We start from the raw sequence: 24,873 nt of genomic DNA, 5'->3' as shown, positions 1-24,873 counted from the left end.
AATCCTAGAACAAGAAGATAAAGTAAAAATTAAAAGAACCCACCAATCACCTAAAAGAGATCCCAAAATGAAAACTCCCAAGAATATAATAGCCAAATTCTTGAACTCTTAGGTCAAAGAGAAACACTTCTAGCAGCCAGAAAGAAACCATTTAAATACCATGAAGCTGGGTGGCTAGGTGGCGCAGTGAATAGAGCACTGGCCCTGGAGTCAGGAGGACTTAGTTCAAATCCAGCCTCAGACACTTAACACAAAAACTAGCCATGGGACCTTGGGTAAGTCACTTAACCCCAACTTCCCTCCAAAAAGCAAAAAAAAAAAAATTATCAAATAAATAAATACCATGAAGCCACAGTCAGGATCACACAAGATTTAGCACCTACCATCTTAAAGGAGCAGAGGACTTGAAATATAATATTCTAGAGAGTAAAAGAGCTGAGCTTACAATGAAGAATAACCTACTCTGCAAAAAAATGAGTATAATCCTTTGTGGGGGAAATTGAATATTTTAAAGGAATAGAGGACTTTTAAGCATTCCTGGCTTACCCACTATGGCTGAAGACAACTCATGCTTGTTCTGTGTTCTCTTGCAGATCAGCAAAATGAAAGAGACTGGACAGCATCTGCCTCTATTTCCAGCACAGATTCACATTCATTTTCCCCGTGAAAGGAAAAAAAAAATCCAGGAAAAAAATTTATCAATCTTTTTTTTAAGTTAATTTAAAATTATAACGGAAGCAAAAAGAAAAAAAAACCCATATGCATGAAAAAAGTGGGGAAAAAAAACTCCTGAACTTTAAAGAAGCAGCAGAAACAAACAGCAGTGGAGTGGGAGAGATTTAATTTGGTTGATTTTCTGTGGTACTTGGTTGTTCATTTGACTCTCAGTGATGGAAATTGAACATTTCTTCAAAGGGACCAAGAGGTTTGGTTATCCCAGGAGCAGCCAGACAAAAGCAAAGGATCTGGGGATCTCCATACCATCCCAATTTTTGAGTGGGACAAACTTTTGGAGAATGTGCATTGTTTAATCATAAGTGTGACAAAAACTGACAAACAGGAAGCTTATGTACTCAGTGAGAGTAGCATGTTTGTCTCCAAGAAATGTTTCATTTTGAAGGACATGTGGTGCTACCTTCTTACTGCAAGCACTAGTCCCCGTTGGAATTTGCTAGAGAGTACAGTGAGTTTCACTCAATTCAAAGCTTCTGTTATTCTCATAAGAATTTCATGAAGTCTTCCCACCAGGAGGACACACAGGAATTTCCAGGAAGAAGTTGAATTCCTTAATGAAAATTTCCCAAATGTAGCAGCATATTGTGTGGGGTGTATGAATTTTGATTGCTCATAATTGTACATACACTCTGAATTTTCTAGAGAGTCAAGTTATTAATCAGCCAGATCAGACACTGGAAATTCTGATGAGTGAACTTAACCCAACAGTTACAGATACGTTCTATATGAAAGATGATGTTATTGTAAATGATGTCACTTCCATGAGTGGAATTCATGACCTGATACCAGAGTCTGTCATACATGGTACAATGTTCAATCCTTGTGAATGTTCAATGAATGGAATGAAATTGGATGGAACTTATTGGACTATTCACATCACTCCAGAACCAGAATTTTCTTATGTTAGCTTTGAAAGTAGGTCAGATGATCAGGAAAGCAGTGAAAGTTCTCAAGCCTGGAAAGTTTGTGACCATACTCTTAGTAAATCAGAGTTTTAAATGTCACAGAGTGCTTTCTTCAGCCCAAAAGATTAAAGGGTTTAAACATCTTGATAGCCAGCTTTCTCAGTTCAATGATTACAATTTCATTTTTACCACTTTTGCTAAGAATCAGCAGCAATATCACTTTTCATTAAGAAAAATGATGAAAAAAGAAAAAGAGAACACAAATAGAAAATAGTGGCAGGTTTCTAGTTAATGATACAGGGGGCCATGCTTTCCATACCCACCACCTTATAGTTGTGGAAAACCCTAGATATAATCATAGTATAATCATTTTGAATTGCATGCATTATTATATCAAGGAGTTAGATATCTTGCATGACTGCTCTCTTCTGTGTTTAGGTATTCTATGCCATTCTTGCTGTGAACTTGAACTGCATGTAGAGAAAAACTTTTACTGTATAAGACTTTAAAACACTTGTAAAAACTATTCAATTAGGATTATGCATCTCTTCATTTTTCTCCAGGTATCACCAAAAATTCCCCACAGACAAGGTTTTTGTCCTCATTAGGTGTAGGCCTCAGCCTAAATCATCTGGTATTGTTCTGTTAAATTGTTGCCAGATATTTTTATGGGCAGTTTTTACCAATTTCTAGACCACATTTTTCTCTATTATTTCTAATAAAATGAATTCCTACTTAAACACAAACATTTCTGTGCACTTGAGGAGTTATAAATTTTATCTGCCTAAGAAAATTAATGATTACTATATATGATGATTTTGTTTATTTTATAAATTTTGAGTACTGGAACATTACTTTTGCTCCCTGTATCTTTAGTTCTTTAAGTTCAGTGATTTCCCCCTCCCCCTTTATAAACCATGTTTAACTCTGAGTTTAACAGTAGCCTTTGGGGGGAAAACCTTGGTTCAGATATTAATTCAGGTCAAGGTGGGTTTGTTGGTCTCTTTCATGTATTATTGCCAAGGGCAAGTGAATGGGGCACCAAGACTTTTTCTAACATGTGTTGCTTAGGACTAGAGTGCATGGGCAGAGCTATGAAGGCTCTAACTGCCATTTACATACTCCCCAGTTAATAGAATGCCAAATATGTAGCCATAGACCTTAAAATGTTTTTTTTTTGCTTTTTCAAGGGGGGAGGGCAAGGCAATTGGGGTTAAGTGACCTGCCCAAGGTCACACCGTGAGTAAGTGCTAAGTGTCTGAGGCTGGATTTGAACTTAGGTCCTCCAGATTCTAGAGCTGGTGCTGTATTCACCATATGACCTAGCCACCCCTTAACATATATATATATTACATCAACAAATTTCATAGGGAGATTTACTAGACTGGAAAAGCTAGTTGGCTTTTCACCATAACTTTTTCACTTAGCAGACATGTCAAGATAATTGTGAGTAAACAATACACTGTTAACCTAATTATATTGTTCCAAATGGAATCTATATCCTTTTTTATCTTGTGAGTGGAAGTACCACAATGATATTGTGCTACATGAGAATATAATCCTGTATGTGATAATGTATGACTTCATCTATTATTCCTCTTAATGTGATTCCTTTAACCATGAGTTGATGGTGGCTAGTGAATGCACAAAGTGAGAACTGCCTAGGTTATCTGGATAAATAGAAAAATAAAATTTTATTCATTAAAAGCAAAGCATGTTATTTTTTTAGGGAGCCAATATGGCAGAACAGAAGCAGTAACTTTTCTAAGCTCCTCTGTGAATCCTGTCACTAAACTTTAAAAAAGTGAATCTGAATGGATTTTAGAGTGTCAGAATCCACTGGGAGATGTAGGGTGGCAGAATCCAGCCCAGGAAAGGGCCCACGTGGGTTGGGGCAGGGGGAGCGTTGAGGACTCAGGAGCTGCACCAGCCCAGACTAGAGAGCAGACTACAGAGGAGTGAGAAGGGGCCCCAGCCAGCAGACTCACCCACCACAAAGGTGATTCACAGCAGTCTTACCAGTGTCTCACCACCATATAGAAGGATCCATCACATGTGGGTAAGAGAAAGCACAGGGCCCATAGCAAAGACACTAGCTTCTCCTGGGGCTATCAGCCCACATCCTGGAAGTTTTAAAATCACCTGCCTGATTTTCCAGGGGCCAGGAAGGCAAAGTAAATTCTAGCTGCTCTGATTCCCCCTCTCTGACCTAGAAAACCCAGAGATAAATATCCCACTCAGGGTAAAATCCTGAAATAGTTGAAATAGCCTCAGGCTTAGGAGACATCAAAGAAAGGGTGTAACTGAGGCAGTAAGGAGGCTGAAGTGAAGGGCAGGAGGAGTCACAACAAGCCCCCCTCACCTGACCAGAAAGAGCTCCCAAAGCCCAGGTGTTAGAGCCAGCAAGCACTAATAACAGAAGTCCAGGTGGACCTCAGCACGACCAGGGGAATCTGAAGACACCAGCACTGCCAGTCACCACCTGCTGAGCCTGCCTGAGCTGTAGCCCAAGGACATAGAGACAGAAATCTGAAGCAGCCAGACAACCCCTCCCCCACAGGTTACTCAGTGAGCCTCAGGGTAACTCAGGGGAAACACTAAGAACCCTGGCCTTGGCCTCAGTCTAGACACCCAGAAGCTACAGCACACAAAGTCAACAACCAGGCTTTTAGCGCACAGCCTGAGAAATTAGGAAATAGGAAATTACAATGGGAAGGAAGGAAGCTGAGGAGAAGGGGAAGGCAAGAAAATCAATCACAGCTTATTATAGCAAGCAAGAACAACCAAATACAGAGGAAAACATGGACTCTGTACTCACACCTGAGAACACAGAAGGAAATATGAACTGGTCTCAAGCCCAAAAAACATCCTTGTAGGAACTCAAGAAAGATTTTAAAACCCAAATTAGAGAAGTAGAAGATAAATTTAAGTCTACAGTGACCAAATTGGAAAAAAAAAAAAGTCTCACTGAAGAAAACAAATCCTTAAAAAGAAAAATTTGTGATCTAACTGGAGAAAATACCTCTCTAAAAAAGGACCTTCAAAAGTTAACAACAGAAAATAATTCACTAAAAATTAGAATCAGTCAAATCAAAGCTCAGGACTCTATGATGCACCAAGAGTCAATCAAGCAACACATGAAGAATGAGAAATATCTCATTGGAAAAACAACTGACCTGGAGAACAGATCCAGGAGAGATAACTTAAGGATTATTGGTCTACCAGAAAGCCATGATGAAAAAAGGAGCCTGGACAACATCCTCCAAGAGATTGTCAAAGAAAACTGTCCTGAAGTCCTAGAAACAGAAGGTAAAATAGTTATCAAAAGAATTCACCAGACTCCTCCTGAAAGAGATGCCAAATTGAAAACTCCAAGATATATAATGGCCAGATTCCAGAATTACAGGGTTAAGGAGAAAATACTGCAAGCAGCCAAAAAGAAACAATTCAAATATCATGGAACTACAGCCAGGATTACACAGGACCTAGCAGCTTCAACATTAAAAGATCAGAGGGATTGGAATTTGATATTCTGTAAGGCAAAAGAGCTAGGACTGCAACCAAAGATCAACTAACCAGCAAAACTGAGCATAATCTTTCGAGCAAGGAGATGGTCATTTAATGAAATAAGAGACTTCCACACTTTCCTGATGAAAAAGCCAGAGCTCAATGGAAAATTTGATCTCCAATTACAAGACTCAAGAAAGACATAAAAAGGTAAAAAAGGAAAACACACACACACACACACATGCACACACACACACTCACACACACATGCATATAAGTTGGGATGCAATAAGAACAAACTGTTTACATCCCTATATGAGAAGCTGATACCTGTCAATATTGAAATTTATATGATTATTATGACCTTTAAAAGGGATATACATGGATAGAGGGTGTGGGTAAAAGTAAACTAATCTGATGATTTAAAAAAAAACCTTATCAAGGGTTCAAAGGTACAGTAATGTTATAAAAGGAAAGGATGAAGCAAAAAAAGGTAAATTACGCCATATGAAGAGGCATAAAGAAATACTATAGTAGAGGGGAAGGAGAGAGGGAGATGAACATCATTTGAACATTATTCTCATTGGTTCACATTCAAAGAGGGATCAAAATACTCAATTAAGTTTGATTCCAACATGAATAGATACAAAAACTCATTATATTAGAGGGAAAGGAGGTAGGGAGAGGAGCACTGTGTGAAATTTACTCTCATTGCTTTGGGGTCAAAGGGTCATAACATGCCCTTATAAGTATAAAAATCGAGCAGCTGGGTGGTGCAGTGAGTAGAGCACTGGGCCTGGAGTCAGGAGGACCCATTTCCAGCCTCAGACAACACCCACACAAAAATACTAGCCGTGTAACCTTGGGCAAGTTACTTAACCCCAATTGCCCTCCAAAAAGCAAAAAAAAAAAAAAAATCCACTGTGCCCTATAAGCAGTACAAAGGGTAGGGGGGAGATAAGAAGGGGGGGGGGGGGGGGGGGGGGGGGAAGAAGAAGCAAGAGGAAAGGGTAGGTAAAGAGGGGGGGGGGTCACAAGGAGGGAATACTGAGGGAGGTGGTGGTCAAAAGTAAATCCCTTACGGAGGGGAAGGGAGAAGGAAGAAACAAAACATAAACAGGGAAGGGAATAGGATAGAGAGAAAGAGACAGATAGTAATCATTACTGTGAATGTAAATGGGATGAACTATCCCATAAAATGGAGGCAGATAGCAGAATAGATTAAAAACCATAATCCTACAATATGCTGTCTACAACAAGCACATCTGAAACAAAGGGATACGCACAGGGTAAAGGTAAAAGGCTGATTTAGAATATATTATCCTTCAGTTAAAGTAAAAAAAAGCAGGGGTAACAATCTTTATCTCAGATAAAGCAAAAGCAAAAATAGATCTAATTAAAAGAGATAAGGAAGGAAATTATATCTTGCTAAAAGACACCACTGAAAATGAAGCAATATCATTACTTAATATATATGCATCAAGTGGTATAGCATCCAGATTCCTAGAGGAGAAGTAATGGAATTTAGAGGAAGAAATAGATAGCAAAACTATACTAGTGAGAGACCTTAATATCCCCCTGTCTAAACCTGATAAATCTAACCTCAAAATAAATAAGAAGTTAAGGAGGTGAATAGAATTTTAGAGAGCCTATATATGATAGATCTCTGGAGAAAACTGAATGGGGTTAAAAAGGAATATACCTTCTTCTCAGTGGTACATGGCACATACTCAAAAATTGACCATGTACTAGGGCATAAAAACCTCACAATTCAATGCAGAAAGGTAAAAATATTAAATGCTTCATTCTCAGACCATGATGCAATAAAAATAATATGCAATAAAGGACCATGGGAAGATAGACTAAAAACTATTTGGAAACTAAACAATTTAATCCTAAAGAATGCGTGGGTCAAACAAGAAATTATAGAAACAATCAGTAACTTCATTCAAGAGAATGACAATAATGAGACAACATAACAAAATTTCTGAGTTTCGGCAAAGGCAGTTTTTAGGGGAAGTTTTATATCCCTGAGTGCATACATGAATAAATTAGAGAAAAGGGAGGTCAATGAATTCGATGTGCAATTGAAAAAGCTAGAAAAAGAACAAATTAAAAATCCCCAATTAAACACTAAACTAAAAATAATGAAAACCAAAGGAGAGATTAATAAAATTGAAATTAAGAAAACTATTGAATTAATAAATAAAACTAAGAGCTGGTTTTATGAAAAAAAAAACAATAAAATTGACAGACCCATAATCAATATGACAAAAGAAAAGAAAGAAGAAAACCAAATTATGAGTATCAAAAATGAAAAGGATGAATCTACCTCCAATGAAGAGGAAATTAAAACAATAATTAGGAATTATTTTGCCAAATTGTATGCACATAAATTTGACAATCTTAGTGAAATGAATGAATATTTACAAAAATATAAATTGCCCAGATTAACTGAAGAGGAAATAAATTACTTAAATAATCTCATCTCAGAAAAAGAAATTGAATGAGTCATCAGTGAACTCCCTAGGAAAAAATCTCCAGGGACAAATGGATTTACTAGTGAATTCTATCAAACATTTAAAGAACAATTCATTCCAATACTCTACAAACTATTTTGGAAAATTAGTGAAGAAAGAATCCTATCAAATTCTTTTTATGACACAAACATGGTAATGATACCTAAATCAGGAAGAGATAAAATGGAGTTTCCCTCATGAATATAGATATAAAAACTTTAAATGAAATATTAACAAAAAGACTACAGCAACTTATCACAAGAATAATACACTTTGATCAGGTAGGATTTATTCCAGGAATGCAAGGATGGTTTAATATTAGGAAAACCATCAGTATAATTGATCATATAAACAATAAAACTAGCAGAAACCACATGATTATCTCAATAGATGCAGAAAAGGCTTTTGACAAAATACAACATCCATTTTTATTAAAAACACTACAAAGTATAGGAATAAATGGAGCCTTCCTTAAAATAACAAGTAGCATCTATTTAAAGCCATCAGCAAATATTATATGTAATTGGGATAAGCTAGAAGCATTTCCAATAAGATCAGGGGTGAAACCACTATCAACCCTCTTATTCAATCTGGTACTAGAAATGTTGCAGTGGCAATTAGAGAAGAAAAAGAAATCAAAGGAATCAAATTAGGCAAAGAGTCCAAGCTATCACTCTTTGCAGATGATATGATGATATACTTAGAGAATCCTAAAGAATCAAGCAAAAAACTACTTGAGACAATAAATAAATTTGGCAAAGCTGCAGGATATAAAATAAACCCACATAAATCTTCAGCATGCCTGTATATTTCTAATAAAATCCAACAGTAAGAGATAGAAAGAGAAATCCCATTTAAAGTTACTGTAGGCATTATAAAATATTTGGGAATATACCTGCCAAAACAAACCCAGGACCTATATAAACACAACTACAAAACACTTTTCACACAAATAAAATCAGATCTAACTAATTGGAGAAACATTGATTGCTCATGGCTGGGTCAAGCTAATATAATAGAAATGACAATTTTACCTAAATTAAATTACATATTTAGTGCCATACCAATCAATTTACCAAAAAATTACTTTATAGAGCTAGAAAAAATAGTAACAAAATTCATTTGAAAGAACAAAATGTCTAGAATATCAAGGGAATTAATGGAAAAAATGCTAGGGAATATAGGCCTAGCTATATCATATTTTAATCTGTATTATAAAGCAGAAGTCATCAAAACTACTTGGTACTGGCTGAAGAATAGAGCAGTGGATCAATGGAATCGATTGGGAACAGGAGACTCAGCAGTCAATGACTATAGTAATCTACTGTTTGATAAACCCAAAGACCCCAGTTTTGGGGATAAGAACTCACTATTTGACAAAAACTGTTGGGGAAAACTCAAATATAGTATGGTAGAAACTGGCCATAGACTATTATCTAACACCATATACCAAAATCAAGTCTAAATGGGTACATGATCTATATTTATATATACCTATAAAAGCTGATACTGTAAACAATATGGAAAAGCAAGGAATAGTTTACCTGTCAGATTTATGGAGAGGGGAATAATTTATGACCAATCAAGGGTTAGAGAGCATTATAAGATGCAAAATGGATAATTTTCATTATGTGAAATTGAAAGGCTTCTATACAAACAAAGCCAATGTAATCAAGATTAAGAGGAAAGTAGAAAACTGGGAAAGAATTTTTACAATCAATGTCTCTGATAAAGATCTCATTTCTAAAATATACAGAGAATTGGGTCAAATCTATAAGAATACAAGTCATTCCCCAACTGATAAATGCTCAAAGGATGTGAACAGGCAGTTTTCAGAGGAAGAAATTAAAGGTATCTATAAGCATATGAAAAAATGCTCTAAATCACTATTGATTAAAGAAATGCAAATCAAAACAACTCTGAGGTACCAGATCTCACCAGTCAGATTGGCTAAGATGACAAAAAAGGAAAATGACAAATGCTGGAGAGGATGTGGACAAATTGGAACACTAATGAATTGTTGGTGGAGTTGTTAACTGATTCAACCATTCTGGAGAGCAATCTGGAACTATGCCCAAAGGGCTATAATTTCATACCCTTTCACCCAGCAATACCACTCTAAGGGTTGTATCCCAAAGAGATCAAAGAAGTGGGAGGAAGACCCATATGTACAAAAATATTTATAGCAGCTCTTTTTGTGGTGGCAAAGAATTGGAAATTAAGGGGATGCCCAACAATTGGGGAATGACTAAACAAGCTGTGGTATATGAATGTAATGGAATACTATTGTGTTATAAGAAACTAGGAGCAGATATACTTCATATTTATCTGGAGAGGCTTATACAAACTGATTCTGAGTGAGAAGAGCAGAACCAGGAGAAATTTGTACACAATTACAGAAACAACATATGTGTGATAGCCAACTTTGATAGACTGGACTCTTCTCAGAAATGCAGGGTTATAAGTCAACTCCAAAAGACTCATGATGTAGAGAGATGTCTACATTCAGGGAAAGAATTAGAAAGAACAGAGTTTGAATCCAGATTGAAACAAACTACCTGTTCTATGTATTTTTCTTGTTTGGTTTTGTTTCCTCTTTCCCATTGTTCATTCCATCTGATACAATCCTTCTTTATAACCTGACTAATATCTAATGTGAAAGTATTTGCAGATCCTATACTTGATTGTATGCCACCATGGCGGGGGAGGGGAATAAGGGAGGAAGGGGGAGAAAATTTGAAACTCAAGGAATTATGTAATTGAATCTTGTAAACTAAAAGTAAACAAATAAATTAATAAAGACCAAAAAAATTTTTAAAAAGAAAAAAAAGACACAAAAATGAAAAGCATGTTTAAAAATGGTCATTTAATGAAAGACAAGTATATTCAGGCATCTTCAGAGTTGGCATTTTCAGCATATAACTGTGGGATTTTAGCAGCTGTTAGATCATCAAAATTAACTTAAATTTGATATCTCCCTCTTATCCTTGCAATTTTGTTTTGACTCTTTCTGGATTGATGTGGTGATGTTTTCTTCCATATTTATAAATGAAACACTTTTTATTTTAGTGTTTCTAAACTTTAAAAAATCTGGTTGGTTAGTAATCATGTGGTTGGAACACTATTTTGACTTTTATTTTAAGCATGTTGTTAACTAAAGGCTTCATTGAAGAAGCATTCTACCAACTCCATCAATTTGATTCTGTAATCTGTAAGTAATGTGGCACCTGATAATTTTTGGTGTTTGATATTTTGAAGGACCAATAGTTTAAGTAGATTTTGTTCTTGAACAGTGTCCAAAGAGATTTGATCATGACATTTGTTGGCTTGAGGTTTGATTTTTTTTTTAATATATTGAATATCCCTTTCTAACAAGTTGAAAAAAGCACAAATGTATTATGTGTATGAAAACATAAGCCCCTGATAGAAAAGTGAAATCTGTTGAATGAATATTAATCTAAATTAATCTAGTATGATCAGAGGAGAATAAGTTTTGGTGTCATAATTTCTCTCTTCATGGTGTTGGACTTATATCAGTTAAAATGTATTTTTAAAATCTGTACCACAAAACATAATGCTTCAATAAAAGTTTACTTTTTTTTTGATGAAAAGATCAGAGCTGAGTAGAAAATTTGACTTTAAAATCTAAGACTCAAGAGAAGCAAAAATAAAAAAAGGTAAACATGAAACAGAAATCATAAGGTACTCAATAAGGTTTAATTGTTTACATTTCTATATAAGAAAATAATACATGTAACTCCTAAGAATGTTATCATTCTTCAGGCAGTTAGAAGGACTCTATATAGAGATAGGACATGGGAGTTAATCAGTTATCTTGGGATGATCTCAAAAAAATGAATGACTAAGAAAGAAGGGGGAACAAAGAGGAAGACTAAGGAAAATTGTCTCATATCAAAAACTAGATTACTGTGGTCATTTACTATTGAGTCTTGTGTACCTAATCTATTCCACTGATCCACCACTCTAGGTTTTAACCAGTACCAGATTGTTTTGATAGTTATTATTTTGTAATACCGTTTGATATCTGCATGTCACATTTTTAAAATTAATTTTCTTGATATTCTTGACCTTTTGTTTTTCCAGATGAATTTTGTAATTTTTTTCTAGCTCTATAATATAATTTTTGGTAGTTTGATTGGTATGGCAGTGAATAAGTAGAATAATTGAGGAAGAATTGTCATTTTTATTGTATTAGCTCAGCCTACCCATAATCAATTAATATTTTTTCTGATTTTTTTTTTTAGATTGGACTTTATTTGTATGAAAAGCTTTTTATAATTTTGTTCATAGGTCCTGGTTTGTCTTGATAGCAAGATGCCCAAGTATTTTATGTGGCCTACAATTATTTAAAATGCATTTTGCTTTGCTATTTCTTGCTACTGGACTTCATTGGCAATATATAGAAATGCTGATAACTTATTTGGCTTTATTTTGCATCCTTCAATGTTGCTAACATTTTTTATTGTTTCAAAGAGTTTTTTAGTTGATTCTCTAGGATTCTCTGGATATATTATCATATGATCTGTAAAGAGTGATAGTTTGTTTCCACATTACCTATTCTAATTCCTTTAGTTTATTTTTTTCTCTTATTTCTGAACCTGTTTTAGGTGAGTTTAACTGGTTTTGATGGGATAAGGGCTCTGGGAAACCCCTTGAATTCTGACTGAATCTTCCCACTTGATGAGGCATTTGCCTGAGGCCATAAACCTTTCATTATAGCTAGGCCCACATCTTTGTTACTCAAGCTAGTCTAGCCCTCCATTGTCCAGCTATTTCCCAATCTTAATCCTTTCAAAATATCTATATCCAAATCTGTTACCTTTAAACTAGCCTAGTCCTACATCTCCAGGTAGGCTTCAGCTATTTCCCACCCTTAATCTCATTACTTGAGTCTGACCCAGTCCCCTCAAGATCCTCCTTAGACTCCTCCTCAACACCCTCCCCAAACTCCTCCTCTAAGACTACCTCTAGATCCTTCCCACAGTCTTTCTGTATATAAGATACATCTTGCCTCCATGAAGTGATGCCTGCACCTTGCAACACCAACCAAATATGGGAGTCTGAACCAAATGAAGAATTGTGGGCCAGGCCTCTGACTGGTATTCATACATTTATTGCATGCATGTTAAGAAAATCCCAATTAAGTGTCTGAGGGTTAGGGTTTTTATACTGCAGCTAAAGCACTTACATCATACTTTCTCATGGGAAACTTCACATAGTTTGTTACATGAAGCACCTTTCAACTTTGCAGGAGGCTACGCCCTTGGGACACTTCCCTGCTTTCTTTTCTCATGTGTCACTACTTTATCTATATATTGCTCAAGTGAGGCCAGAATGTTCAGAGCCTCCCTTGCATGGAGGGAGGATGAACAGAAGGTGGTGAGTCAACATTCTGAGAAAATGGGCCCAAGCAGGTGGGAACAAGGCTCCAGGGGGTCCTTGGCCTGTATTCGTGTCCATGGCAGACCCCTCAGAGCTAACCCTCTACATCACCCCCTACAATGGAGCTAAGAATTATCTAGTGCAGACTCACTCTGTGTCAAATTATTCTGGCCAACTTTTCAATACAAGCTTCATATATACGTAGGCTCCTTAAGAGTCTACACATTAAAGTGATTCTTTAATAAACTTTGCTTTACTTTGGCTGAGAGAAGACTTGAGTAGAATTTATTCAGCAGGACAGAGCATATTGATATTTTGGGGTCTTGAGCACCCCTAATCTAAACCCTAAACCTCAAGAGTTTCACCTGGTCTGATTTTGTATGGTTTGAACCAGTTTTATCTGGTTTTGGCCAGTTTAAACTGCTTTTGGCTGGTCTAAACTAATATCTGGTTTAAAAAAATCTCAACTACTTTTAGTCGGTCTGGACCAGTTTAAACTGGTTTGATCCAATTTTTAGCCAGTTTAAATTGATATTAGCCAGTCTGAACTGGTTTTAACTGCTCTGGATTGGTTTTAACTGGTTTTATCCAGTTCAAAATGATCTGAAACAGTTTAAACTGGTCTGAAATGGTTTTAACTTGTTTTGGCCAATTTAAACTGCTTTGAGCCAGTTTTAAGTGGTTTTAGCCTGTCTGACTCAGTTTAAATATGTTTTGGCCAGTCTTAAGTGCTTTAGACTGTTTTTAGCAGGCTCAAATCAGCAACTGATTAAGACATGTTCAAACCAGCTAAAAGCAATTCAGAGCAATTTAAACCAATTCTAATAGTCTTAAACCACACTAGTCTCAACCATTTCAGACTAGTTTAAAATGGAAACCAGTACAAGTCAGTCTCATCTGAACCAGTTTAGACTGGTACATAACCAAAATTTACATAGAATAGAGGAATATGATTAATGTCAAAAAGTCAGGAGGAGTTTGTTAAGGGATCACATAATAATGGAGGAGGGGTCAGCCACAATTTAAGGCTTATTGCCTCATGCAAATACCTCATCCAATGGGATGATTTAATCAGAGTTCAAGGGGGGGGGGGGTCCCCAGAGCCTGAACCTCAAGGACTCAAGGAGAGCTCTAGGGGGTTTCCAGAGCCCATACCTCATCAGAAGTACAATTATTTTTTTCTTGCTATTCAACCATTGAGGAATTTGATGAGACTCAGGTCTCCCAATTCCCATCCCAGCTGATCCTACTCATTTCTGGGCCCTTCACAGGACATTCCTGGTCTTTCACTTAGAGTTACAAGTAGACAACAGGAAGTAAAATCATATAGACAGTGGAATTGTAAACTAAAAAAGCAAGCCAGGGCTAAGGTGATGGATTTACAAGTGAAGTCTACCAAACATTAATGGAAAAAATCCCAATGCTAAATAAATTATTTGAAAAAATAAATAAAAATATTCTTAGGAAATTAATTCTTTTATATAAATACAGTTTTTGATGGAATCCTAATAAAGTCACCTAATAAAGCCACCCCAGACCCAATATTCTAACTTCATTATAGGCCTGGCCCCACTGAACAGCAGGCCCACTGTACCTACCTAGCCCCCAGCCCCCCTGGCCAATGTCCTAACTTCTTTACATATGCCTCACTGCTCACTGGAAAAATAAGTATGTCCCTGAACTCTTAGTTCCCACAGAAACAGCAGGTATGTCCAAGTGATGGGAATCCAGTTACTGCCTGTACATGGTCACTGCCCCCAGACCCATTCCAACAGAAACAGGGGTGTTCTTGTATTCAATCACAATCACATCATTCATCTAGCCCAAGACAGCATCACAATACCGAACTAGGTATCTTGGCCAGACAGGACCACAATAGCTAGGAGGGCAGCCGATACGATAGAGAACCGTAGATGGGACCCCTCCTCCATTATTACATAATCCCTTAACAAACTCCTCCTGACTTTTTAACATTAATCATATTCCTCTATTCTATGTAAATTTTGATTATGTAATTGCATCTTTACCCTAAAAAATCCATCTTCTCTTTGAAGTTACTGGTTCCTCTTGGAACTTAGTCTGCTTCATGAGAGGCGTCAATCTCAATTAATGACTAAACCTGGATTAGAGGCGGTATGATTGTGAATTCTTTGAGACAGTTCCACCACAACACATCATGAAACCCCAACAGTTTTTGGGTGGGCAAAGCCCCTGCCTCAACAGTTTTTAATGTCCTTGGGTTTAAATTGCAATAGCTTTTTGCCCTGGGTTTAAGCCACAACAGTTTTGATACCTAAACCAGAGAGAGCAAAACAGAGAGAAAACTTTAGGCCAATTCCCCCAATGAATATTGATGCAAATTAAAAAAAAAATAGAATACTAACCAGGAGTTTACAGCAATATATCACAAACACCATACACTGTAACCAGGTGGTAATTTTTACCAGGAATGCAGGACTGATTTGATATTAGGGAACTATAAGCATAACTGATCATATTACTAGCAAAAACAACAAAAATCATATGACTGTATCATTAGATGCTGAAAGTTTTTGACAAAATACAACACAATCCTGCTTTTTTTGTTGTTAGAAAGTCAATAAGAAAAGTGGAACAATAGAAGGGCACAGGTTGTGAAGGGCAATGAGCACCAGAGAAATTTATATTCAACTGTGAAGGTGACAGTGAACCACTGGAGTTTAATGAGTAAGAGTTCTTATTTTCAGAAAAGTTCCATGTATTCCTATGTTTTCCTATGTATTCATATGTTGTCTACCTTAAATACCCTTGAAAGAGAAAGATATGCAGAGTTAAAATAGGGGGCTAGAATAGAATCTATTCTGTTTCACCTGAAGTAAAAAAGAAAGGTAAGGGTAGCAATCATGATCTTGGATGAAGCAAAGGCAAAAATAGACAATGAAAAAGGACAAACAGCAAAACTGCATCTTGCTAAAAAAAAAAGGCACCATAGAAAGTGAAATCATGTCAATGTAAAATATCTTTACTATATTAAATGCACCAAATAGTATAATATCCATATCCTTAAAGTAAAAGTTAAATGAATTACAAGAAAAAATAATAAAAATATACTTGTGGAGAACTTCAACTTTCTATTAGAGCTAGATAATTCTGCCCATAAAATAAAGAAAAAAGTTGAGGAGATGATAGAACTTAGGAAACATATACATACACACACACACACACACATATGATGGACCTCTGGAGAAAGTTCAATGGGAATAGGAAAGATTATGCCTTTCCCTCAGCTGTACATGGCACCTTCTCACACACACACACACACACACACACACACAAATTATCTTGTATTAAATCATAAAAAACTCTTGAAAATGTAGAAAAGTAGAAATATTAAATATATCATTTTTAGCCTGACATGCTACAAATACTACACTAACGGGCCATCAAACCATAGAAAAAAATTAATTAGAATCTAAAAAAATTTAATCTTAAAGAGTGAATGGACAAGAGAAACAATATAGAAACAATCAATAATTTCATTAATGATAAATGTAAAGAAAGAGACAGTATATAAAAATTTGTGGAATGCAGCCAAAGCTGTGCTTATGGGGAAATATGTATTTCTAAATGTACATCAGTAAAAAAGGGAAATAAATAAATTAAGCATGCAACAAAAAAAAAACCTAGAAAAAGAACAAGTTTAAAATTCCCCATTAAGCAACAAAATGAAATAATGAAAATCAAATGAAAAACTAATAAAATTGAAAGAAAAATTTAACTAATAAATAAAAGTAGAAGCTAATTTTATAAAAAAAAATAGTCAAACCATTCATTTGTTTTTTTAAAAAAGGAAGAAGAAAAACAAATTATCAATATCAAAAATGTAAAGGGTAAGTGCTCCATCGATAAAGATGAAATGAAAGCAATTATTAGGAATTATTATGCCCAATTATAAAATGGATTAGTATTTATAAAAATACCAATTGCCCAGATTAACAGAAAAATTGGAAGACCTAAATAACCCTGGGGAGGGGGGGAAGAAATTAAGCCAAAAATGAACTAAATAAAAAAAAAATCACCATGGCCATGTGGATTTGCAAGTGAATTCCATTAAACATTTAAGGAATAATTAATCCCAATTGCTACATAAATTGTTTAGGAAAAAATAGGTGAAGTAGGAGTCTTACCAAATTATTATGACACAAATGTGGTTTTAATAGCTAAACCATGGAGATAAAACACAAAGAAAGAAAACTTTAGGCCAATTTTTCTAATGAATATCAAAGCAAAAAATCTTAATAAAATACTAGCAAAGAGATTATACCACTATATTACAATGATCATACACTATGACCAGGTATGATTAACACTAGGAATGCTGAGGTGATTCAATGTTAGGTATACTATAAGCATAATTAACCATATCAATAACAAAAACAATAAAAATCAAATGATTATATCAATAGATGCAGAAAAAGCTTTTGACAAACTACAACACTCACTCCTATTAAAACACTAGAAAGCATAAGAATAAATGGAGAAGTTCTTAAAATGCTTAAACCAAGAGAAAACATTATATTTAATGGGGAAAAGCTAGTTTTTCCAATGAGACCAGAAGTGAAAGGAGGATGTCCACATTACCAGTACTATTCAATTGGGTTAGAAATGCTAACTAAAGGGGTTGCTAGGTGGTGAAGTGAATAGAGCACTGGCCCTGGAGTCAGGATGACCTGAGTTGAAATCCGGCCTCAGACACAAAACTTGCTGTGTGACCTTGAGCAAGTTGCTTAACCCCAATTGCTCTCAAAAAAAAAAAAGATAGAAAGAAATGCTAACTAAAGCAATAAGACAAGATAAACAAATCAAAGTAATAAAAAATAGGCAATGGGGGAACAAAACTATAACTTTTATAGATAATATAGTATCTGAATATACTTATAGATGATATATTATCTGAATATATTTGTTATATTATATAAATATTACATTATATTTAAATAATAAATAAAATTAATAATAACAAAATATTCAAAATACTAAAAAATAGGCAATGGGGGAACAAAACTAACACTTTTATAGATAATATATCTGAACATATTTATAGATAATATATTATCTGAAATAATTAATTTCAGCAAAGTTTTAGGATATAAAATAAACCCACATAAATCATCAGCATTTCTATATGCTACAGTGAGAATGGACCAAACACAAAGTAATTATTCTATGAGGCAACTAGATATATTAAAACAATGTCAAAAGACCAATAAAATAGAAGATAATGTATGTAAAGCATCACAAAGCAAAAACAACTGACCTGGAAAACAGATTGCAGAGCAGTAAAAGAGTCATCATTGGATTACCTAAAAGCCATGAGCAGCAACAACAACAAAGATGCTAGACATCCTATTTCAAGAAATATTAAAACTACTCAGATCTCTTAGAAACAAGGGATAAAATGGAAATAGAAAAAATCCACCACTCACCTCCGGAAAGAAATCCCAAATTGAAAACTGCTTGGGACATGATAGCCAAAATCCATCGAGGTCAATGAAAAAATACTGAAAGCAGTCAGGAAGAAAGAATTCAAGTACTTAGGAGCCACAGTTAGGCTCAAACATTATTTAGTAGCCACTACTATAAAGGAGCAGAAAACTAAAGATATAATATTCCATAAGGCAAAAGATACAGGCTTATTGCCAAGAACAACTCATCCAGTAAAACTGAGTATAATACTACGGGGAGGGACATGAGGATTTAATGAAATAGAGGACTCCAAAGTATTCCTTATGAAAAGATGAGGAATGCTGTTAACGGGTAAGTATATGATGTAATTTGAAAGGCATCAAAAATACTTTGCTTCCCCTCCCCCATATGTGATTAAATTCTAATCCTAAAACAAACAACTAGAACAACAAAAACCTGGTCATTTAGATCAACAGTCTCCTATTTTAAGTACTAATAAATCTCAGAGACCAAGATATACTACCCCTTAAGCAATTAGGTAAAGTAGATTAAGTGCTGGACTTGAATTCAGGAAAAGCCATGTGCAAATCCTGCCTCAGATATTTATGCTTAATACACAAAATATGTTGATATCATGCAATTATCTTAACTTCTATAGTTTCATCATCTGTACAATGGCAATAATAAAGCATTATATCACCAATGCAATACCCACAGCAACTTCTATGAATATGCAGGTGTATTTCCTGGTTTGAAACACAAGATATAATAGAATCTCTTCTTCATAGACAAAACCAAGATATTTATTCATATACCAGGAAGCCAAATCCACAATGGTAATAAAGAAGTTGGTACACATTACCAATACAGGAAGCACCACCATCCCCAAGCCTTTCCTCCATCAGTACTCCCCACAACCAAGTTCCCTTAGGCAAAATTCCTCCCTCTCACTCATGCTACCTGCTCACTCTCACTCTCTCTTCCTGCTCCACCTTTTCAGCAAGCTCTTCCCACCACGAGCTCCATGCTACTCAAGCTGTGGGCTGAGCCAGAACTCAAAGTAGGTCACATGGGCCTATAAAGGGGCAGGGAAGATCTTCAAATTCCCTTAACATTACAGGCATCTACCTGTTAGGGTTATTATGAGGATCAACAGAAATAACATATGCAAGATGTATTAAAACTTTAAAGCTCTATAGAAACGCTTGCTATTATTATCAAAGCAGTTAGTTACTCAATCCTTAGTGTAGATTCAATTTAATTAGCTCAGTTTCCTTGGGTTTCTAAACAAAGGAATGGGGATTTTGATGGAGTTCAAGGAGGTAAAAGGAGTAATCTTAAAGTATTTCGTATAGTATACTCACATAGTGAGTATAGAACTAAAGATTTGATGTAATTTACCAGCATTAGGGCAGTTGGTAACCTTAAGGTATGCAGAAAAGGGGAGGGTGAAAGAAGATACAGAAGAGGAGATGGAAAATCATGAAGTATAAATTAAATGTCCCTATTGAGGAAATGATAAACACTGATAAATACATTAATATTGCAAGGAACAGAATTGTTCCAAAATTGCAGACATTTCCAAATGGAAATGGGATATTACAATGTGACTGTGTACCATGCCACAAGTCACAAAAGATTAAGAAATGTATTAATGGGCAGCCAGGTAGCACAGCGAGTAAGAGCACAGGCTCCAGTGTTGGGATGACCTGGAGATCGAATCCCCGGCTCAGACACTTAGCACCCACCCAGAAACACCTGGCCGTGTAACCTTGAGCAAGTTACTTAACCCCGATTGCTTTAAAAAAAAAAAAAAAAAGAAGAAGAAGTATATTAAAGAGGTTGAGATAAGCACGTGTCAATGGCCTGGGAACTTACCTGATATCAACTCCTCTGAAAACCTGTGGGCCATAATCAAGGCCAGGCCTGAAAACATAGAATGTTTGTCTGAGATATACTTAATGTCCAATGTAATAAAAATGTGGTTTCATGTAGTTGCTGTTCAGTCATTTTTCAGTTGTGTTAAACTCTTTGTGACCCCATTTGGGGGTTTTCTTGGCAAAGATACTGAAGTGGTTTGCCATTTTCTTCTCCAGATCATTTTACAGATGAATAACTGAGACCAACAGGCTTAGGTGACTTGTTTAGGGTCACAAAGCTAGTAAATGTCTGAAGATGAATTTGAATTGATGAAGATGAATCTTCCTGATTTCAGGGCCCACAGTCTATCTACTGTGCCCCCTGGCTGCCAAATCGGTTTCATAATAAAGAATTAAATAAAGACTGTGTATCAAAATCTTGTGAAGCCAATGCCATAGCGTGTAAAACAAGTGACTGAGGCAAAACAGACATATATTAAATGTTAAAGTTATTTTAAAGACCTAAAAAATTGTAAGGTTTATTGTCTATTAATACATTTAATTATTTTACTTTGTCCCAATTAATACGAATACCACTGTAGCTGTATTACATTACAAGTAAGATTAAATTAGAGGTCATGCATATTATGTATGATCTGTGTCATATGTAAATTAGTGTGTGATTTTAAAAAACAACAACAATAAATAAAAGAATTTTAAAGGCCTTTAAGAAGATCGGTAGGTCCCTCTAGCCATGTACTTTATGAAGGCCAAGCAGTTTTAGAGGGAGAAAAATGACTGCTTAGAAAAGTGGGTCAGATATTCTGGCACACCTCTCCTTCTTCCCTCCACTTCCAGCTGTCTTTGCTCAGTATATCAGGCCACCATAGCTGCATGTCATCTCCTCCGGATTGGAGGAAAGGTTGTGAATATGGCTATTTTTGACAGTTGAATGTGTTGGGACAGCCTCTCCACTGAGCTGCTTATCAGAAATACAGTCTCTCTATTTAACCTACAATTCCAGTCATTTGTGAAGCTGCTCATTAGAGGTAGCAGAACCACTGGGGACAATTTCTCTAGAAAGCTGTTTTTAGGCCAGTTCCCCTGGTCACAGTGACTGGCAGCTCTTTTTTTTTTTAATTTTCTTTCCACTCAAAAGCAGCCTCTGATTACCAGTTGTTAAAGTCCTAGACTATATTAGTGATGGCCATCATGCTATAGAAGCTATGAGTGACCTTGCTAATTATTTAATGTCACGAGTTTCTAGTTGTAGATTCCCAGGGTGAATACTGATCTCCTTCAGGAAAAAGAGAAAACACAGCCTAAATTTTACAAGGGAAATAAAAATGCCTATCCATTACCTACCTTTTCTCCTCCTGTCTAAAACACTATTAACTGCCTTCCAAAGATCCTTCTTTCCTTACCTCTAACTTTTCAAAAACTAAATATTTTATCAATTAACGTGCATTTATTTTGTCTCCCTCCCCTACCTTGCCCCCACACTGAGAAAATCAAACTCTTATAACAATTATATATAATCAAGCAAAATAAATTTCTATATGTTATGTCCACAAATGTATGTGTCATTCAGTATCTTGAGTTCATCACTTCTCTCTCAGTTGATGGTTTCATCGTTGGTCCTCTGGAATCCTTTTCCTTAACTTTTACATGTGTTCAAATTAACTTGAATTTCCACCAGTCATCAGCTGTTTGATCTTCTCACCTTTAATGTTGGGAATGGGTACACATGAATGTTAATAATCCCTAACTACAAACTATTTCACTCCAAATTCTGCTCTTTTCCTAATGAGGGAAAGATAAGGAGTCCTTTGGTCAAAATAATAAATAGGTACTCTGGCTCTTAGGCAAATGCCACAAAATAGCCTGAGCAAACACAAACACACACACACACACACACACACACACTCTTTAAAACCAATGTTCCAAGATAATTGCAACCATTTGCTGATGGAGGGGAGAGGGTGGTGAGACCATGGAAGAGACTACAAATATCTAGTTACAAGTTTCCCTTTAGAGGGATTCTGCTATAATACCCTATTGAGGGGAGACAGAGACTCCTAAACAGGGAGCCCTGATGACAGGAGGTCCTAGGAAACTGCTAGGATTCAACAATAGATACTAACAGAAGGGAAGGAAGGAAAGACAGGCCAGCTAGACTGGAAAGGAGCTTGAAGGACTCAAGGTTCCATAACCAATACCTACTAGTTTTCACTTTTGCAGGTGATTTTTTGGCAAGCTTCTAATATGCATATTTTTTTTTTATTCCTTGGTTGAGTAGGTTCAAGAATCGCCAGGTAGGGTAGCCTTAGCACCTACCAAGAAGGAACTTGGACTCACCAGTATGTAACAGATGTGGATTTAGGAGAGCCTGCCTTAATTAAGTACAATTGTATCAGATGACTCTAGCCAATACTAGTGTGACACAGTCAATAATCTATGTTGGCTTCTTTCCTTTTAGATCCCTTACCTTGTACCCATCCTTCAACAATGAAATTCCTGACTTTGTAATAATAGCTAACATTTATTTTTTGAGCTTTACAAATCATCTTATGTGATTTCTCATAGTTACAAAATCACCAATCTTTGATGTATCTCATTTGTTCATCAATGAAACTTAAAGGTATTAACAGACCCATTTTACAGATGTGGAAATTAAGACCTAGAGGAGTTAAGTCATAATCAAACAGATAGTAACATTGGAGGTGGTATTCAAACCCAAGTCTCTTCAATGCTCTTTCTACTAAACCACCCTACCTTATATAATTACACTAACAACTTTGGGCAAGCCATTTAATCTTTGTACCTCTCAATTTCTTCATCAGTGAAATGATGAGAATGCACTTTCTATATGACCCGAAAATTCCCTTCCAATTCTGGATCTTAAGTGGATTAAAATCTCATCCACTCAAATTTAAACTTTTTACTTTGTTTTGGCATAAAGGCAAAAAGTGTTTTTATTGTTATTATAATCATCATCATTATTATTAGTGCCATCAAACTCAAAAAGAACTTTTTGAAATTCCAGTCTAAGTATGTCCATCTCCCCTTCAAAATCCTCTTCAGAAATTGTCATTGTTTTTGTCATCTAGTTTAATTATTAGGTACAATTTCTGGAGTTTGTATGAAGTGAAGATTTTTAATTGTGTTAGAATATTCATTTTTCAGATTTCAGATTTTAGTAACTCCTTGATTTCATAGTTCTTATTTCACCCCCAATATGTATTATAGGTGAAGTTATAAAAATATTTCACACAATTTCTCTGCACTGGTCATCAATACATTGATATGCAAGTTAGACCTTAGACTTTAGATATTGGTGAGGAAAAAAAAATCAGCATTTGCTGGTAAATATCCAACAACCACCTCTATGGGGTGGAGGGAGGTATAGACATGACACATTTATAGGTTTAATCTGAATTATTAACATTTTCTCCACTCCTTGCTTATGACTAGAAAATTAACAAACAATAAATCAAGCCCTTATTTGTATCCTCTGCCAATTTCCAAGGTATAAATGCTCCCACTGAAAGTTTAACAATGAGCTCCTGGGAGCCAGTATAAGTTAACTCAAGTACACCACTGTGTAACTGGTAACTTCTGTTTACAAGTTTGTTTTGATATAGTGTTGTTATTATTCATTCAGTTGTTTCAGTCCTGTCTGACTCTTTAGGACCCCATTTGGGGTTTTCTTGGCAAAGATACTGAAGAGTTTGCCATTTCCTTCTCCAACTCATTTCATAGATGTAGAAACTGAGTCAAACAGGGTTAAGTAACTTGACACACCACTAGTAAATATCTGAGGCTGAATTTGAACTCAGGAATATGAGTCTTTCTGACTCCAGGCTTGGTATTCTATCCACTGGGTCACCTAGCTTCTTTTTGATATAGTACTGGAACATTATAAGAGCATTCATATTTTTGGTCCATTTCATGAGTACGCATGCTTCACTCAATTTTATAATGAGAACCTTTTGCACTAAAGTATTTCTAGGAGGTGGGCTGTTAGCATTTCTCTTTTATTCTGGTATTTCTTTTCTTTTTAAAATACCTGAAAATGAAGGAGTACCATCCATTTCTCTGTCTTCCATATCAAGTCAATCATCACAACAGTTTTGAACAGGGCCAGCCTGCAGTGCTGAACTAATGAGTGGTATCATCAGAGTTCAATTTACCATTGTTTCAAGGGTGTATCTCAGGGCACAGACAGTGTTTTCTGTATATAACCCTGACTGATGCTCCCCTTTATCTTTTGTCATACCATGAGTATTGGGTTAAATTTTGAGAAACTTATTATTTTTTTACCATTATGATTATAGTAATAATTGTTATTATAGAATTACTATTAATTATTCTCAGTCCTGGCCTTCCCTCACTTGGCCCATCTTCTCACAACTATCCATGTGTGCCAGCTCTGATGAAACCCATCTTACCTAATTTGAACCTATTTCTTCAATAAATGTAAACCAAAAGGGAAAACCT

At 35.6% G+C, this 24,873-nt stretch overlaps 1 pseudogene; it reads left to right on the top strand.

The window, feature by feature from the left end:
* Nucleotides 1-890: 890 nt before the first annotated feature.
* On the top strand, nucleotides 891-1,914 carry LOC138153179 (S-adenosylmethionine decarboxylase proenzyme pseudogene; annotated as a pseudogene).
* Nucleotides 1,915-24,873: the final 22,959 nt, after the last annotated feature.

The sequence above is a fragment of the Petaurus breviceps genome, unplaced genomic scaffold (genome assembly GCF_028583685.1).
Source record: "Petaurus breviceps papuanus isolate PSGF00001 unplaced genomic scaffold, PetGlider_PUasm1.0 90977, whole genome shotgun sequence".
Taxonomy (NCBI): domain Eukaryota; kingdom Metazoa; phylum Chordata; class Mammalia; order Diprotodontia; family Petauridae; genus Petaurus; species Petaurus breviceps.
The sequence above is the reverse complement of the archived record's forward strand: the minus strand, read 5'-3'. Positions and strand labels throughout refer to the sequence as shown.